We start from the raw sequence: 19,162 nt of genomic DNA on the forward strand, positions 1-19,162 counted from the left end.
CCTCCGTTTCAGGCGTGAGTGCCTCAAGGGGACAGCCCTGCGGTCTCTGAGCTCCTGGAGGTGCGGATCACAGCTGGCTTCTCGTGGAGCCGCGACAGCTCCCTGGGCAGGAGCAGCGTCCCCGAGCCCCGGCTTCGCCGCTTGCACGAGCTGGTTTCTATCTGGCATGTCTGGTGGCGTGCCGAGCTGCCCAAAATCACCCAGGCGCTGCAGATACGGCCTCGTCTGTGGCTTCCTTCTGGGAAAGGGAGCTCGCTTTTGGCTTAGAGCATCTGATGAGAAACGAGTCAGATACCGACGACTGCAACTGCTGCGTTGGCTCTTGCTGAAAGATAGAAACAGTTGGCGAAAAGCCCCCCTTTGGCCCCATCTCCGGTCAGAAGGGGCTTGGGAGCCTGGCGGGGGCAGAGGAGCCCTGTGGGGAGCAGGGGGGTCCCTGGGCTCCGGGGTCCGCTGCCTCCCCGGTGCCAGAGGAGCGGGGCTGGGGGCTGCTGAGGAGCACGGCGCGGGCATTGCCTGCTGCTGCAGGCAGGAGAAGGGGTCTGGGCAGGCATTGGGGAACACAGAAAGCCGCCTGACGGCTCCGAACTGAAGCCATGGGACTTTGGTAGGGAAAGTGACTTTTATAGAAATAAAGGAGACTTCCTTTTGGGTCAAGTGCTGTGGAAACGAATGATTTGGAGATGAAAGCCTTTTTACTCGGGTAATATAGATTCACATTGCCTAAAGGGAAGTCTGCCTTGTGCTAGGATATTTTCCCCTCTGGAGGCATTGCGATTGCTTTTGAAGATGAATTTTCTACATACAAAGGAAAAGAAGAAAGCTGAGAGAAAGAAAGAGCTTTAAAAAATATCAGGGGTTCTCGTGGTCTGTTTTAATTTGTCAGCGTGTCTCTCTTGCTTGTAACACCCCTGTTGGGTGCAGGGCTTGTTCCTCCTCTTCCTTTCGTGACTTGCTCCTTCCCTCTGGCATCCTCATCAATCCCAGTCCCTGGATTTTTTTTCTTTTTCCTTTTTTTTTTTTTTTTTTTCCCCTTTCTAGGACAACCTTTTTGCACCCAGGGCTGCCTGGCAGAGCAGCGGCAGCTCCCGTGTGCTGCACTAGGTGGGGATCACCTTGTGAGGGGGGCTGGCAGAGCTGGCCGAGCCCCTGAGGGTCTCGGCTAGCAGGGGGCTCGGAGAGACCAGCCCTTGGCCTTGAGCAAGGGGAGCAACGTGTGTGCTGGGAATAAGCCTCCAAATACACAGCCCTGCTCTGGCTGGCCCCCGTGCATCCAAGAGCCAGAGGCTTACGACTCCCACTGCGGCTGGTGGGAAGCGACGAGCATCCCTCGCAGCCCCTTCAGATGCAGTGGGACGTGTCGGTCCGCGGGGCTCCTTGGTGTGGTGGCCCTTGGTGCCGTGCTCAGGTGCTCCCCAGCCTGGACATATCTGGCACAGAGGTTGCTTGTGCCCGAGCTGTACCCAGGGCAGAGGCAGGAGCACAGCGAGGTGAAGCCCTCCCTGAAAGAGGTATGGAATGGGCCCTTTCCCTATCAGTTTATCATCTGAGGGGTCTCTTTTGAAAACATGTCATGCCCCATGGACTCAAGGTCCCCAAAGCCTGTTCTGGCTTTGGTAGGACTATGGGAAGCACCCGAGTGTCTCGCTTCTCTGCTTTTTGCTGGTTTCTCCTTTCCTGCCCTGGAGGGACGAGATGCACACAGGGCTCTTCTCTGCTGCTGCTTAGTGTGAAGTGCTGTAAAACGCAAGCATTGATTTCTCAATCAAAGGTGTCCGTTTGCTCCTTGGTCTGGGGCTTTAATGCCTGCAAGTCCATCTTTCACTCCCCAATGGTTTGCTTTAAAATTTTTAAATCAACTGTTGTGCTTCAGAGCTTTGGGAAAGGAACGGATTCGGTCCAGCCAATGTTGCTTGTGCCAGCTCACCGGTGGGGTTTGAACCAGACCGAGCCCATGGGGGCTCTCAAGCCGCAGGCGAGACCTTTGCTTGTGTCTAGCTGTGGTATAGAACAACGCTGCTCTACTGGGCTTTGAGAAGCTGTGGGTCTTCCTCCTGTCCTGACAGTGAACCTGGTTCAGCAGGTCTGTGGTCCCCAGGCTTTGTGGATTGCAGGCTGAAGTTGTAGGACGTCCTGTCAAAACATGCCAAAAAAACCTGAAGAAATTTTTTTTTTAAAAAAACCAACACCACATTCCCATCTGTGCTTCCCATATTTTCATAGCAGTCGCAATGCTTGCTCCCTGTTTTCAAAGCATTGTACTCTGCTGCTCTTCACGTGCTGCGCAGCTGACGCAAGCCTTGTACCTGAAGCGCAGCTGCTTCTGTGGAGGAACACAACAGCTTGAGGTAGAAGGGATTGCTGCTGCCCGTGATTGCTCTCCTGCAGAGATTGCTGTTGGTGACCTGAGCCGGGAGACTTGCCTGCAGCTCCTGCCTTGGCCTCCGCCTGCTTCATTATCTCGGGTCGATTGCTGCCACCGTTTAACCTCAGCTTTCCCCTTGCTAAAGGAGGGCGGATGACATGGGCAGCCCTTTCCAAAGACCGGAGCCAGGGTTGCCTTGCAGCCCTGGGAGGTGCAGGTGGGGGTTAGGGTGGAACAAGGGGAGGGCTGGCGAAATGCAGGTGGCTGCTGGCGCTAATTGTATGCAGCAGATTTATCTGGAAGGAGCTGAAGGAAGCGTATCAAGGATGTCTCAGCTATTCAAGTGAGAAATCAAATTAAACTTTGCATCAAATAGTAGAGCTGCTCTGTGCTAGGAGTTATGTCAAATTCATTAAAGGTTTCTACACACCAGCCCCCCAGGAGTTAGTGGAGAGAAAAACCAGTGCTCTGTGTCAGGGGGCTGTGTTTGCCTGCTCACCTGGATGTGTTAATGATGTGGGTAGAGGAAGAGGGGATTATTGCTTTAACCTTCAAGAAACCTGCGTGTGGAGCGGGGAGGGGGACACAGCAGCTAGTTCTGCGTGCTGCTGGCAGCAAGCTGGGCTGTGTGTCCGTCAGCCTGCACCGAGGGATGCTAGGTGAGGACTGGGGCCAAAAGCCCCAGCGAGCTGGAGGTGTGGAAAACAGTCTTGTCCCAGTTGCCTGTCTCCTGATCTCCCATTAACAGGCTGGGAGGTGGAGTCCCTTGGGAACCCTGGGGTGGCTGGGAGGCAGATGGGAGTAATCTGAAGGAGATCAAAATCAGTGTCACACAGAAGTATGCGTTCAGACTTCTCATCGGGCACGAGTCCACGCTTGCTCCAGGCAAGGAAAAGATCTGGACAACGCATTGCTCCCTCCATGGGGACAGATTGCTCGGAGGCTGGCTGGAGCACAGACTTGGCGTGAGAGAGCCTGCAGCCAGGAGGAAGCTGCTAGCGTGGTGGCCGGGGAGTCATCTGTCGGGAATCTGTGGTGCCACGGGAGTTTGGCTGCAAAATGATTTCCTCACACAGCACACCAGAGGCTCTGAGAGCTCCCAGGTGACCAAAGCATGCCCATACCTGCCTCTCAGCAGTGGTGGGGCACGCCAGAGAGCTAGCAGCCGTCAGGAGGAGGAGGAGAGGAACACTGAGCTTCATCCACTGCAAATGCTGAATGCCAAAGTTCTCTCTGCCCCATGTGCTAAGGCCCAGGCTTGACTAATGCTATCTGACTTGATTTTTTTTTTCATCCCTGATGCATGTGGTGCATTGCCTTAGAAGCGCTCAAGCGCTAGCTTGATATTTAAAAGCCATTTGCAATACTGCTGCACCGCTGGCAGGAGCAATTAGTCTGACTCCGGGATGTCCAGATCCTGGTGTTGGAGCGGGGCGACCTGATAACAGGCGGGGTGAGTCTCCTCAGGTGTCCTGCCTACTGCGAGGTCTGGGTTAGGGCTCTCCAGCCAAGAAAATGTCTTTCCTCCCTCCTTTTCTGTTGACTTGTAAGAATTTTTAGGAATTTAAGATGCTAAACCTCAATTAGGCAGCACTTATTAATTTCCGAGATGTAATTTATTTACAGAGTGTTCCCATTCACAGCAGCAAGTGCTGTTAATTGCTGTAGTTTGCTTTCCAGACTAGGGTTTGAGAGACTTGAAGAGCCCGTGAACGTGGCTGCCAGGCAGGCAGGGCTGGCTCCGGGTGGATCCTGCCACCCGGGGATACGCGGAGCTCATCGAGGAGCTGTCTCTTTGGGCTTTTGCTCAAAGCAGTCCCTGTCCTAGGGCACGGAACAGGCCAAGGAGCAGGAGTGCCTGTCCTCTCTCCGTGGCTGTATTAACCCAACCGTCCTGCGGTGCCTTTTGCTGTCTCTGCTCTTCGGCTTGGTTCGTTTGCCCCCGGCATGATATGGGTACCCTCGCCCTGCTCCAGCGTTGCTGCAAGGCTGAACGAGCTGCCTCTCTGTGTAGATCTGGAGGCAGAGCTGCAGAAAATCAACGGGGCCAAGAGAAAATGAAGTACTACATGCTCATCCTTCAAGCTGCCAGCACCGAGGATGGCATCTTTGCGGCGTGATGGCTCAAGGCTATTTTTTTTTTTCTTCTGTCTCTGGCATAGACAGAAGAAACTCAGAGCTGCAGAGATGCTGTGCTGAAGCTTTGCTGACACGCAAAGCCCTGCGACCAATTCCTCCGAAGCAGGCTGTGTCATTTACTGAGACACCAGGTCCTCCAGGACGAGGTGGGCCGTGGGGCAGAGCTGCCCTCCAGCCCTGCGCTCGAAGTGTCCAGGCAGAGACAGGGGAGACTTCAACAGCTGCCATCCCCCATCCTATTTTATCTCCATTTCTGAGAACCTGTGGCTGCTGGGGCTGGGTTGTGGCAAGGGGAGGGGAGCAGCCTCCTGTGTTTTGGGGATGGAGGAGCTCTCCCTTCTCCTGTCCATGAACCGATGGACTGCATCTTTGCCATCTAGACTGGCAACATCTTTCAGAGAGTCTCCGAGATGGCTCTTTGGAGAAAGAAGTTGGAGATTGATTGAAGTACCTCATTGAGTGTCAAACCACTGGCTTCACCACGTTATGCTTCCCAAGGACCATTTGAAAAGGGCAAAACAGAGCTGCTCCCCTTCCCCTTGCACAGGGCTGGGGGACTGCTGGGGGTGCGTGAGTTTGTGTAGGACCCGTGATGAGGTCCTTGTCTTGGTTCGGCTCCAGAGGCGCTGCTGTAACCCTGACATTTCATGCAGACTTAGACAAATTATTGCAAAATAGCCCTGTCTTATCTTCTGGCAGGCCCTGTCTCCCTGACTGTGTACTCAGCTCAGCCTGCTAATGACACAATAGTTCTACACAATGGATTTAGCCATCAGCCATCATCTCCAGTTGAGCTTGATCTATAATGCCTGTTTGTAGGCACGGGAAGCGTTCGGCGCTCCCAGGAGCGGGTGGTGTGTGAAGTCTGGATTTATTAGCCATCTGGCATGCTGCTGGACCATTTGTTACCGAGGATCTTGCAGGAAGAGCCTCTGACGCTACAGCGAACTCCGTGCTGTAGGGAGAGTCAGGATAATTTCTGGGAGCTCATGGGGGGAAGTCCTGGCTTCTTAAGTGCCTAAAAACAGTGAGTGTGGACCACTGCCCGCCTGCTGTGATGTTCCTCTTGAACATCCTGGTCCAGGTATCCAAGGAGAAGCTTGACCTGCTTCTTCCTAGGCTGAGCGTGCCAGGACGCTGCCAGAGGGGCTTCTGGTTTTGTTTCCTAAGCCTGACCTCTTCCTCCTGCATTTGGTGATGCCTCGTGATGCGGTGAGCAGGGGCTGCAGGGCATGTGCCTTCTCTCTCCATGGCTGACCTGCAGAGCAGGAATCTGGCCCTGGAGCATCGCCTGGCCTTTGCAGGGCTTGTGTTCAGATGTGGAGCTGGGCAGCTCCAGAAAATGAAATGCAAATGAAATGGAAAGCTGAGGGGCAAAGGGGCTGCGGACGACTTCACTGCTGAGCTCCGCTGTCTGGAGCAGAATTGTGTTCTGGGTGTTGCTTGTGTTGTTCTTCCCTGGTTAGCCTGGGCAATGCACTGGCAAGATAAAGGCAGGCAATTTCCTCGGCTCATGCCGAGACCTTATTATGCATTTCCATGAAGCAAAAGGGGAGCAGGGAGCAGCCCAAGCCTTCGGAGCTGAGGCGCTGCAGTCGGACAGCACAAGGACCCTGCCAGCCCTCGGGGAAGCAGGGCTGGCCTTCAGCAGGCGGGGTGGGCTGAGGAAGGGTTACCCGGCGGCTAGGAAGCAGGGTTAATGACTCGGAGCCAGGGTGCTGGCTTTCTACCCCCTCCTGGACCATGCGGGCGGCTGAAGAGCAAGGGCTGTGGATGCAGATGGGTTGGCGGGGAGATCAGGTTGAATGTCAGGGTCTAGCAGGTGGGTGGAGAGCAGGGTGTTGGCCTCTTCCTCCCTTTTTGCCCTGGTTTGAGTTGTTATCTGTGTGCACAAGTAATGCAGAGCATGCTCCTCTGTGAAATGGTGGCAGGGGGTGGTGGTGAAGGTGGCTGGTCCTATGGGCCAAGGGGTGACAGGGGGAAGCGTCTGTGCTCCCAGGCTCCAAGGCTGTTTGCAGAGAGCCTTGGAGATGGCTGGGTAGTTCTTTATCGTTTCTTGGGTAGGGACCTACCCAGGACTCCCGCTCCACCATCCCCGTTCTGCAGAGCTGCACAATGCCAGCCTCCCCTGATCCCGCAGCCTTCGGACGAGTTACGTCCTGACCACAGTCCCTGTCATGTCTCCCAGGCCTGAGAGCTGCTTTTGGGCTGTAGGATCTGCTGAAATCACTCAGGAGTGAAGTGCACGTAACCTCAGTCAGGAGTTGGTTTCCTGGCCGGGGCTGAGGGTAGCGCTGCCTGTTCAAGCAAGGGGACGTCTCCCTGGCAAAGGGCTGATCACAGACCACAGTTTTGCTTCTTTTTAATGTAGTGATGCGGAGCCCAGTTTTAAATATGGCTAGCTAATGAAAAAGCTCCTCTGAAGACCACGGTACTTTGCAGGAATAAGTGCCTGCACTGTTAGGGTTGCTTTTAAAACCTCTAACCACTGTGTTCTTCAGCAGCTTAAGCTACGTGCATAATAAACCCCTGGAATGGAGTCAGGCTCTTATGATAACAAGACAGCGTGAGGTTGGAATAAACTGAAATGAGAGGAGCAAGAGGTCTGGTTCCTAATGGTGCTGAGCTGTCCCCCACGTCACGGTGGGACTCCTTCCCCCGGGGAGCCGGGCTGGCGGGAGGTCTGGGCTTGGCTAATGAGCGAGGGCTGGGCGTGCGATGAGTGTTTTACAGCCCCCGCCATGGCCTTATTACAGGGTTAGTCGTGACTGTCAGTCTGATCGGAAATTATTATGACTGCCCAGAAATCGTTAGCGCTTGCCATGCCACGAGCGCAAGTCCATCACTTCTGCTTTTCTGCTGTTGGACGTATGGGTCCATGGGGAAGCAGGTTTCACGTATGGGGATGATGGCTGTAGAGCTCACTGAGGTGGGCAGGCCTGGGTTTTAAGCGCGAGCCCGTACCGTGCTGGCTAACGGCCCTGCTTCATCGCGAGGAAATGAGCAGGGTTGCTGGTGCACGGACGTTTGTGGGAAGCCACGGAGGCAAGGGTTGCCCGGGTCAGGACAGAGGAGCTGGGAGATGTGACGGGTCCCGGCTAGCAGGGGAAAGAGAGACCAAGCGACGCTACAGCTGCTAGCCCATGTCCGCCTGCGCTGGGAACCTGGAGTGGTTTCAGGAGGTGGCGGGGTCCCCCCAGCACCCTGCGCCGAGCCCGGGCACAGGGAGCAGCAGGAGGCTGTGAGTGCTGGAGCTGCATCTCTGCCCTCGCGTGCAGCGCTGTGCCCGCGCAAACCGCGGGCTGGAAGGAGGGTGCTCAGTGACTCCTGCTCCTTGTTTAACACGAAAGGAAACGAGGATGACCCCCTCCTCCCTGTCTGCTGGGAAAGGGGTGAGCTGCGTGCTAGGTAAAGGCAGCACGCAGATGGCTCCGCTCGCCGTCGCCCGGGCTCGGGTTGGGCTGCAGGTGGCCCGGCTGGGATCCGAACTGCCTCGGGGTGCTGCTCCGTCCTGCCCTGTCCTTCCAGGGCCCCAAGGTGAGACACAAGCACACGTGTCCAGCGGTACCCGCTGCTGCTGGGGCCCTGCCTTCTCCTTGTCCCCCGTCACAAAGAGCTGTGGATGAACGAAGCCGGCGAGGGTGTTGCGAACCCAGGAAACCTGCTGGGCTTTTAGGGAATGGCGCTGTCTGGAAACTGCCTCATCTGCTGCAGAAGCCTGGGTTCATGACAGAAGCACGCTTAGGTAAATTGCTTTTGTTGGCTTGTTAGATATATAATTCATGTCCTTATGCACGTTAGGGGTGCATAAAGCCAGATGCGAATGGTTTATTCATCAATGGCGCTCGGTTCCCTCATGCCGTGCCCTGTCCCTTCCCTCCCCGTGGCACGTCTCCGCAGCACGAGGGAAGCAAGGTGGGGGGGTGCGTGTGGGCTGGCCGGCACTGGCACCCGTCTCCCTCCGCATTGTGCTGGGAGATCAGAAGGGATGCGAGGCTGGAGACGCGTTCGCTCCCCCACCAGACCCAGGGAGACGTCCCCGGCCTCCAGCCCAGCCCTTGGCATGGCAGGGATGGCCAAGGCAGACCCTTCCCCCAGCACATCCCTGGCAGCAGCCAAGGCACGGCCCTGAATATCTCGTCTCTCCTCTGCACTAATCCCATTCAGACCCTGTCCTCCGCTTCTCCCCGGCGAGGCTGCAGGCGTGAGAGACCGGCTGCTTCGTTTAGGGCTGAATAGATTAGGTCTCGCCCTCGGGAGCAGCTCGCTCAGCTTGCACTCAAGATAAGCGAGGCCACGTCCTCCTGGCTGTTGGACTCCTTGGCAGCTGGCGGAGCTGTGATTAGCCTCAATTTATGCAGGCTGTTAAACAAACACCTGCAAGGTTCAGGGATAGAGAAGCCAAGTCATTTTTGCAAGCAAATAGTCATGTTGCATTAAACTGAGAACACTGTCCTTTTTTTTTTTTTTTTTTTGTGATGCCTCTTAGAGCTCCGAGACATCTCTAGTCCCTGTGAAATTTGTAGGGGTATGAGCCAGAGAGATTGCTGCAAGCAGCAGTGACTCTAATATCGTATGATATTCTTGCAGTACTGGGCTGATTGCTGAGGGCACGAGCACAGTTGTGACTTCTGGGGTTGCTGCTATAGCTGACAATTTCTAAACTTGTTCTGCTCTTATTGCTTCCTCTGCTGTTTGCAATTCTCTGTAGCTCACCCCTAATCTCCTGCAATAGACCTGCTGTTATTGCCAGCGGTATGATGGGTAGCGTCGCAGGGGCACTGCGATGTCGAGATCTATCGGTGTGTTAATAAAAGGGCTTAATGCGGAGAAAAGGAAATCCTGCTCTTCCAGAGACCTTGCTGAAGAATCTCATCTAATTAACCTCAGAGGTGATCGCTTACAGCGGTGTTGTGTGCCAGCAGAGAGCCCAAAAATAGTCTCCATCCAAATGCAGCTCGAAGGCAGGTGGCTTTCCGCCTTGGAAAGCCCGACCAGACCTGCAGCTGAGAAGGGCTAGAGCAGAACAAGGCTGAAGCAGCATTACCCATCCAGAACGTTGTCTCAAATTGCAGGGACGTTGTTGCATATCGATGCATATGTTTTCTTCCCGTGGGATCCCGAGCCCTGGAGCAGGCTGAAGGGGTTGGTCTGTGCGTGGCAGGGCCTTGGCAGTGGACCAGCCTCATCGGCCGCCCCGCGGGGTGGTGTACGCTTGTGCGTGGGAGGTGGATGGATTTCTTCCTCGCTGGGCACTTCTTCCAGTCCTAAGGGAATTCTTTCAGTGAAAACCTTTGCTTGTGTCTTCACAGGTAACTGGAGAAATCTCATCCTCCCAGCTAAAGGACATGTCGGTATAACTGTTGCCCACCACTGTAACATATCCCCTTCCTTGTGGCCACGTGAAGATGAGATCTGCAGCAGCCAAGCAACCTGCTGGTCTCTCCTCCATCCTCCACTCCTCTCCACCCTGCCCCGGGATGTTCTTTCTACCCTATATTTTTGCAACCAGTTTGCCAGGTCCTTTTCACATAGAGGAGGGAAAAAAAAGTAGCTCCGCAATTTACTATGGATACAAGCAACTGGCAGCAGCACTCAAGCCTTTGGCTCCATGGCCCTTTGAGCAGATGTCCTGGCAGAGCGGAGGCAGATGCCTGTCCCTGCTGGCCATCGCCTCTGGGAGAACAGGACTGCTCCTCAGGGGAGCTGTGGAGGCTTGGGGCAGCCGAGGGGGTAGTCCCATGGGGTGAATTTGAGGTTTGGAGAGTTGCTTTCCACTTAAATTGCCTAAATTGAGTATTTCCTCCCTCATTTTTTTTCTAAGGCACTGAGCTTTCCCTTGGCCTCGAGGGAAATGTGCTGGTGTTGGATCTGTTTCTCTCCCAAAGTCTCACAGCAATCCTGCCTATAATTTGGGGTCTTTTACGCAACTAAAAATAGCTGCAGCGTCTGTAGCTCTGCAGTAAGCTGTTCATTACTCTTATCGTGCTTGCATTTAGGTTGGTTTGTAGACACGTATGTTTCTAAAATTCCTGCTCCCTCTCAGCCGTATTTCCGACGCTGTTCCTGGGCACAGTCCCTCCTTCCCTGTTCTCTCTCCCTCCTGGGAATAGGGAACAAACCTACAGAGCCTTGCCTTTCGCTTCCCTGCTCAGGTCCATGGCTGGGCTTTATTCCCGTTCCAGCTGTCATCGCAGTATCCAGCATCTCGGTCCTGCTCCCGCTTTACTCTCCAGTTAATTACCCCTTCCTTGCTGTGGGCTTTGCTAAGCTGGTTGGAAGCGTTACACTTGTACCCTGTGGTAGGTGCTAGCACGGAGTGCCTTGGGACTGTTAAATGAACCAAGTTCTTTATTAACTGTTATCTACAGAGGAGACGGATCAGTGACCAGTCTTCTGGCTCCAGGTACCCGTCCCAAGTTGGCAAAGCCTCCTCAAAAGGTCCCTTTCCTGCATCCATCGCTTCTCCGATTGATCCAAATGTCCCAGCTTCTCCGGACACCTCTGCCGTCCCTGGGGTTTGTGTGAGGAGCTCATGGCAGGATGAAGCGGGGAGGTCTGGATGGTTCCTCTTGCAGGTAATTCATGTTGTAGCCTAGGTCTGGCAGGTCTTCCCCCCGCAGTCAGGGCATGTGTCTGCAGGTCAGGGCTTTCAGCTGTGATTTTTTTTTTTTTTTTAATGTCCTTATCTCATTCTCCTAATGGTGCTTCCTCGTCACAAGAAGTCCAAAGCATGTGCCATAGTCCTGTGGGAAAGAGGGAAGAGGTGAAGGGTGCACACTGATCCTCAGTTCTGCCACTTCTGTGAACTTGCCCTTTGCTGGTGTGAAATCCTCTCCTGGCTGGGCTGTGAGGATGCGGGGTGGAGCGGAGCCCGGATATCCCTGGTATGGATGCACCTTGTGCTGCTCCGTCTTCTTACCATGTGGTGTTCTCAAAGCCGGAGCGTGGCTATCACAAGTGTGATGACAGGAGCGTGGCCACAGTTTGAACGAGATGGAAGAGGACATAAACTTTCCCCAATTCTTGCAATACCAAGAACTCAACTTGATGCCCCTCTGCACCGCCGGGATTTTCTGATCTTGGCAGCCTTTTGTCCGTCTGAGCGGTCCTTTGCAGCTGCTGTACAGTCACCCCAAGCCTCAGCAGCCATTTCGGCAGAGCCCCAGCTTCTTCTCGTACACAGGGTCAGCAAAAGGGACGCGTGCTCCTACCCAACGCTCTGCTGGGGTCTTGTTTCCCAGGCAGGGCCAGGGGATGCAGGTGGGGAGCCTGGCTCTGCTCCGGGCACTCTCCCCCTGGGAGCAGGTCCCCACAGCAGTGGTGGCGAGGCTCAGCACGGCAGCGGCTTGGATGGAAGTGGGGTTTGGGTGAGTCACGGGGGAGGATGGGATCCCTCGGCCATCATCACTAAGGGTGAGGTCGCCGGAGCAAATACCTGCTGCGCACGTGCATCTCCGACGTCACTCGTGCTGCGGTGAGGAGCAAAGTCGCTCGTGTTTACCAGCACATGAAGAAAAGATCCAGTTGTGCACCACGTCTGAACCAAGTGCAGCGGAGAGCCTGGGACCAGCCGGTGGATGTACCCAAAGAGGGCAGTGCCGTGCCACGATCCTCCCCGGCCTTTCTCCCTTTCCAAAGTGGCTTCCCCAGCCCTGGCTGCTGTCTGGGAGCAGGGCTCTCTCCTCTGCAGAGCTCGATGGAAACGCCGAACCTCAAGGATTTCTTGAAGGAAAATTATCTTGGCTCATGATAAGGCATATTTTTTTTTCCTGAGGCGTAGCAATGACTTTAAAAAGGAAACCCTTACTAAGAGCTGTCACTAAAATGCCTGTTCTGCCTTCTGACAACCTGTTCTTCTCACTAGCCTAGGCAAAAGTACGCATCTGTCCAACGCTAAATCAGATGTGCTTTTCCTCCAGTACATTTCTTTCTGTCCTTGCTGCCTTGACTCCTCATCTGCAATGAAGGCTGCAGGCTCATCCCTCTGCCGGAGGGTCCCCTGAGCTCTGCAGGAGCTGTCGGTCCCCGCTTGTGTCCCCAGCAGTTCCCCCTTTGCACCCACCTTAGGCTGGTTTCTGCAGGGAAATGCTTCTGGTTTAAATCTTGCTTGTCTAGGGAGTAAACTAGGGAGAAATAGCTATTTATCGGTCTGCATGCTGCTGTGAGAAGGGGGGGGCCTCCTTGGGGAGGGTCACGCAGGCATCCCAGGGTGCTGCCGGCCCTTCTGCGCCGGGAGAGGGGGGCTTTGCTGGCTGTCTGCACTGGGAGCTGGCCCAGGCAGGGGAGCTGGCCTTTCACCGCAGCAAAAAGGCAGTGCCCTTGAGACGCACGGCCCTGGGCACCCGCCCTGCCCCACCGATGCTCTGATGGGGCGATGCTGGCACAACCCTGGCCCCATAGGCAGGGCTGGTGCAGCCGTCCCCAGATTGTGCCCATGGTGTTTGGGAGGGTGAGTGAGCAGGGAGTGATGGGGAGAGGCCAGCTGCCCCCCGCCCCGCCTCGGGATCCCTGCGTGGTTTGCTCCGGAGAGCAGGATCCGGCCCCACGCCTGCTGATGGCTTGGAAATCCTGCTCTGCAGAGAGCTGTCGGGGGAGGCTGCTGCTCTGCTCTGTAGGAGGAAAGACTTCAAACAGCAATTAGCTAACGTTGCCATTTCCAGAGAAACAGCTCTTGGTGCGCCAGACAATGGGCTGAAGGAGGCAAACAGGTTAAAAGCTCTCGTTCTGGTAAGATATGTTTAGGTGGGCTTTTTTCCCTTCAAAGGAAGGTAGGTTAAAAAGGCTCTGACTCCTTTAAATAGACTTCTCTTTCCTTAAGCAGCGAGGAGCTCCATTGGGAGCGGGGGCTGTTCCTTTCCGCCCAGCCAGGACGGCTGTCCTGGTGCTCGTGACACGCCGAACGCAGCTGAGCTTCCTTCCAGGGGCACCTCGGGTATCTGGAAACCTGCCCTCACGTTAGTAGCAGAGGGGCTGAAATAAAAGGGTCTGTTTTCCCCTGACAGCTATCAAAAGAAAGAAGTTATCTGCTGCTGCTTGCCGGTTATATTATTTATTCTATTAGCTGAAGCATAGCGGCGTAAAAGATAATTTAGTCTGGGTTAATGCAGCACAATACAAAACTCATTACTGTGTTCTCCTGCCGCCCTGCGCCTGCCGCCGTCCCTAGATGCCTGAACGTCCCTGGTCCTCTCTTACGGCACGGGCTGGGGCATCGGGGCAGCTGTGGACCTGCAGAGGGGAACTGATTTCAATAAGCCATGGCTGACAGCAGCGATCGGCTGGGTCTGCGTGGGAATGAACGTGGAGCTCACTTCCCAGTGCCTGCTGCCAAGGTTGCCTCCACCGTTGCCTCCTGCTGCCTTTGGTGGCTTTCAGCACCGATGTGAGCAAGCGCTGCTGATGCTGCCATCCTGGAGCCAAAGCTCTTGCTTAACGTGGGAAGGCAGGAGCATCTGTCCCCACCACTTCCCTATTAGCGTGCTGCTATGAAGGCAAAAAACCATCTGCCTGCAGAGGTTGAATTCCACGGCCGGTGATATTTGCTAACCCGAGAAGAGAAATCACCGCTGTGGAAAGGCAGGCAGAGGGATGCGTGATGAGAGATACCACCTCGTCCTCTGAATTCACTGAAATATGGATCTTCCGTATGTTGTTTTCTTGTTGACCATGAGACCATTCCCACGGCTCTTCATGTGATACCAAATCTCCTGACGTGCCCTTCTTGCAGCTGCTGAAAGAAGCTCAACATGGGGCAATGGTCCTGTGCTGCTCTTGCCTGGGTGTCTCCTCTTCCTCATAAGATCAGTGTTGATCAGGTTTTGCCTTCAGGAGGAGCCTCTAGTGCCAGGTTCACACTGATCTTGCTAAGCACCCTGACTCCTGAGGACACTTGCATGACATAGCTGGTTCAAGAACGCTTTTACAGAGCACGGTCATTTATTACGAGCCAGCGTTTGCAGAGCAACCCCATACAATTAGCTGGGTCACTGGCGCTTGCGCTGGGACCTGTCTGGGGAACCCCAGACCTGCTGGGGGCTGAGAGGTCCCTGCAGCCTGATGGTCTGCTCCACTTGCTGTGGTGACCCAGCCCACCACGGAGTAGCCCCAGCCCTTTGGTATGCCTCTTTCCATGATTTCATCTAAATTCTGCTACCTTTCACTGTCAAAACCTTGTCACATATCTGGTGATATTAAGTCCAAGAGCATCATGTTCTGGATGTTTATAAATTATTAGGGAAACAGGTTTCTTCCTTAACCCTCTGAGCTTTTTTCATTCCTTCATGGTATTAGTTAACACGTTGTTTAAGGTATATGTCAGCTCTTGTTCTTGCTTACTGTAGATGAGGCTGGTTTCACCTCCTTCCTTTTCCCATCAGCATCTGAGAGCTTGGGTAGAGCTGCTACACGTTACTTCTGCAGCAGCACTTTGATTACGTCTGTCGGTGCAGACTGACCAATACAGCAGTTCAATGAGTATGTTGCTCTTGACAAGCGTTATTTGCCCTGGATAATTCAGTTGCAGGTAATAGGCGGAAACATCCTCCTTCCGCATCATCTGAAGGTTTCCAGGTCTCTGTTTCACCCAAAGGGGCTTCCTTGCCTCCACCACGGTGGGATGCAGAGATGCCTGAGCTAACACTGAGCAAGGAATTGTGGAGTCCAGAAGCAGCAGGGCTGCTTTAAATGAGGCTCTTGCCCTCTGTAATCATCCCATCTTGAGAAGCACAAGATATTATCTCAAGCTGCAGGGCTTCTTCTCAAGGTAGGTTGGTCAACATTGGCCTTGCTATCTAGGAGTTGTCCTGGCAGTGTATGGGCTGTTAGCCTCAGTGCTGGAACACAGAGACGCCAACCGATAACACGCTTTGCTGGCCGGTTTGATGCGTTGTACGTTCCCAGATCTGTGTTTGCCCCCCGTGTTGGATGCTTTCTTGCCCGGCTGGAGAAGGGACTGGGCTGGGCAGGCTGTGATCCCCAGCATGGTGTGCAGGGGAGCGTGGTGCTCCCAGGGCGGCGTTTACAGAGGGTGAGAGGAGCTGACAGAAGCTTTTTCGCATCCGTTGCTGTGGTGTATCTGGGCCTGCCTCCCCGTGCCTACTCATTTTCCCCAAATATTGCTGCTCTCGGTTAACTCTCAGCAGCTGTGTCTGTCCCCCTCTTCCCGAAGTGATGTGCAGCTCTGAGCTCCCCTGCAGGGATGTGATGGTGCTTCTACCGATGTTCCTGATGGCTCCCTGCTGCGGTGCTTGGCCTGTTCTCCCGTCTCTGGTGCTACGAGCTCAGCGGTCCTCTCCCCGTGCTCTCTTAGCCTGCACAGCCGTGTTCCCAAATGCTGCTGGAAAGCTTCCCTTTCGGAGCAGAGCCCACCCATGGGTGAGATGCTGTCACGCTCTGCCCACGCGCCTGGCTGCGGGGGCTTGAGTTGTTTGCTCCCCTTCCCGCAGAGCAGCGGGGAGGGCAGAGCTCGCTGCTGGCAGGCGGAGGCACCTCCTGCCACGCCGTGCAAGGGAGGATGACGAGGCTGCTTTTGTTCCTGTGGCTGGGTGGGAGGTGGCACTGAGGCCCCTGCTCCCCCTGTGACTCAGGCAAAGGCTGCTGTGCCCTGCGCTGGCAGGCTGCTCCCAGGCTTTTTGGAGGGGGCATGGTGGGGAATTGGAGGCTGCATCCTCTCTTGCTTCCCAGGAGGGCTCGGAGCAGGCTCCTGCACACCTGCCCTCCCTTTTGAAGCGTGGGGAGAATTTATTGCTATTATTCATGTGGCTTTTGTGAAGTTTAATCTGACAAGAAGAGTGCTATAACTGCTTGGGACACTGTTTGCGCCTGTCCCTGCCCCACGAGCCTTGGTGAGGCTCTGACTGCCCTTCGAACCCCTTCGCCAAATCGCTGCGGGGTCAAAGCAAGCTTTGCCCTGGCAGAAGGGAGCCTGTGGCACTGGGTCCTATCCCCTTGGCTCCCCTTGGCCGTGACTGGCACGAACGGTGTTTGTTGGCACGTATCCCTCCCCGCGCTGCCGCCTGCCTCGTGCTTGTTCACGAGAGGAATGAGCTGCACATGATGGCTTCTGAGATAAATCTGGCTCCCAGGTGTCAGGACACACTTCCTGGGCAGAAGGAAAGGAGCTGGAAATCTGAGCTTCACCTGTGTGCAAGGCGTTCTGGGCTTTGCTGGGGCAAGTCCTGGCTCCATGCAGTTGCTTATCAGCTGCCCGTGGTCCCCGCTTCCCTCTGCTGCGGCTGGAGCTGGAGCAGAGGTGGGAACAAACCCTGGCAATCCAACCGTGCTGTCCCTGGGGAAACAGCGCGGGGTGGAAAAATGCTTGGGCACGGTTCTGCAGCTGTACCTGCTGGGCTGGCAGCCCTTGGAGAGGAGGTGGGACTGACTGGGGAGGGCTGGAGGGCTGGGAGGTGGTACCGTGGCAGGGGAGATGCTGGCTGTCCAAGAGCTGGCCCTGTCCCCCACGTCCCTGAATGACTGTGGGATGAGGGGGTTATAACCCAGCTCTGGCTCCCCGTGCGCTCCCAGGATTGCAGGCAGCAGGGACGGGCTCTGTTGCCTGCGTTAGCAGTCGGCCTGCCTTGAGCTGCCGCAGGTTTATGCATCGGCAGCAACGCTGGCCAGCCCTGGGGGGACAGTGTGACTCGGGGTCCCTAAGGTCCTTGGAGAGAGGCACTTCTGCGAGCCCGCTTAAAGCCGGCTGCTAGGCGTCTGCTCTTTCAGGAGATCCCTTGGGCCGGGCACCCTTTGGCGCACGAGGCTGAATTCTGTCCCTTGCCCTTCACGAGGTCTCTCCAGTTCCTGCATCTACCCCCTGCAGCAGCACCCTGCCCCGCTGCCGTCACGGCCCAACCTCACCACGCACCGGCAGCTCCCTTATCACTTCGGCCCAGCCATCTCCACCCCCTGCCAGGCTGCCGTGGCCGCGCACCCTCCCAGCCGAGTGCTCCGGCTGCTCGGCCGGGACCGCAGCCGCGTGGCGGGCAGCCTCCCCTCGCTCCCTGCCCGTCCTGCCATGCAGGAGAGCCCAACCTGACCGCCCTGCTCATTCGATTTGTTTTGGTTCATGTTACGGTCGAGGATAAAGTCTGTGCAGCGATAGGATCTTGCCAGCCAGCTCTCCTTTAATAAGATTCCAGGCGTTCGAGGTGCCCGATTACCTTATCTCCCCTCTGCAGATGTACATTACCCCCCTCTCTCACCAGACTGGAAGCAGCCGAAACACTGATACCCAGCCCAGTCTCTAGTAAATGCTACAACCCCTTCTCTAGCCCGTAAATAAAAGGGGAGGTTGGATGTTAAAGCAAGGCATGAACACAGCATCGCCCACGCTTCTGCAGCTCTCGGAGCCTCCTCGAAGTTGTCTGATGCAAAGGGGAACATCCCCAGCCAGAGAATTGAGTGCCAGAGCATGTGTCCTGGCCAGAGTGGCCACTGTGAGCAGAAAATGTGGAAAAATAAGTGGAAAGTGGAAGGGGAAGCTGGGAATCAACAGCACTTCATCCAGTACAGAGCCTGGAAAATGCAGAAATTGTGAAGGGAAGTGAAAAGATGTGATGAGAAACTTTGGAGGAATTTCTAGCAGTGAGGAGGAGGAATTGATTTTTAGCATATGAAAAAAAAAGGGGGAAGAAGAGCTCTTAGCAATGCTAGTGGAATTGGAAAAGCAGAGCGAGTGGTGGTGTTATCTGTGGAGAAGGGATGATGCCTTCAGCCCGCACGGCAGCGAACGTGTGTGAATCTGTCTCCATCCCTGCCGTGGCCAAGGGTCCCGTCAGCGGCGTTTGGGGAGCGCAGGTGGCTCGGGGCAGGCAGGTTACCCCGGCTTCTGCCCTGGGGCCGGCTGGAGCGAGGAGCAGCTCTCTGGATCACACGCTGCTTGGGTGCGAACCCTGAGCGGTGCGGGAGGCGAGCTGCTCTCCAGGCTGGGCTCTTCTGGGAAACGGTCGATGAAGGTTTTGCGAGAGGTGATATAATGATTGACCTTACAGGAACGGGTCTTATTAAAGCACGGAGACAGCTTAGCTTGCAGCTGGGTCAAGCTGTATTGCAGTTGAAATCGTTGCTCTTTAGAAATTTATACTTTTCTTTGGTCGGAAAGTCTTTGACTCCACCTCGTTGCACGCTGGTACAGAAACGGGCCTGGGTCGCAGCTCTGTGTTTCCCCACGGGGCATCTCCTCTCCCTAGGCCAGGCTGAGCTGTCGTACCGGTACCGGCACCTGCCTGGCTTGCACAGCCATTTCGGGTCTGCCCGCTGACGTTTAGGCAGTGCCACCCCGTCTCTCTGAGCTGGAGGGAGTGCGCAGCGGCCCCGGCAGGCTGCCTGCAGTGCCGCGGCTCTTTGAGATCCCTCGGTGCGATGCAGATGAACCCACACCTAATTGCTTTTAAAATTCCCTGTTGCTATGACGACTCACCAAGCGTGATGCACTCGAGTGCTGTCTCTCCGCTCCTAGGTCTTGCATTGCCACCAGAAAGCTGTGTGTGTACCTCTGTACGTACGCGTGCTTTATTCCAGCTTTCAGAGGTGGTTTATAATCCCCTTGGAGCGTGAGCAGAATCTCTCCTGAGGTGGTGAAGGGTTTACTTAAAAGGTCTGATAATAAGGTTAAAGAGAGGCCAACAGCCGCTCACCCCGCTGCTGAGCACTTCGGTAGCT

The 19,162-nt window shown here is 55.3% G+C and overlaps 1 long non-coding RNA gene across 1 annotated transcript in view; it reads left to right on the forward strand.

Moving 5' to 3' along the window:
- The window catches only part of LOC140659783 (uncharacterized), a 28,333-nt gene that overhangs the window by 2,431 nt on the left and 6,740 nt on the right, over positions 1-19,162 (forward strand). Inside the window, exon 3 of the long non-coding RNA XR_012045218.1 lies at positions 9,817-11,082. This is a non-coding gene — a long non-coding RNA (uncharacterized lncRNA). The remainder of the gene's footprint in view (positions 1-9,816; positions 11,083-19,162) is intronic.

Source organism: Ciconia boyciana, chromosome 15 (genome assembly GCF_034638445.1).
Source record: "Ciconia boyciana chromosome 15, ASM3463844v1, whole genome shotgun sequence".
NCBI lineage: Eukaryota > Metazoa > Chordata > Aves > Ciconiiformes > Ciconiidae > Ciconia > Ciconia boyciana.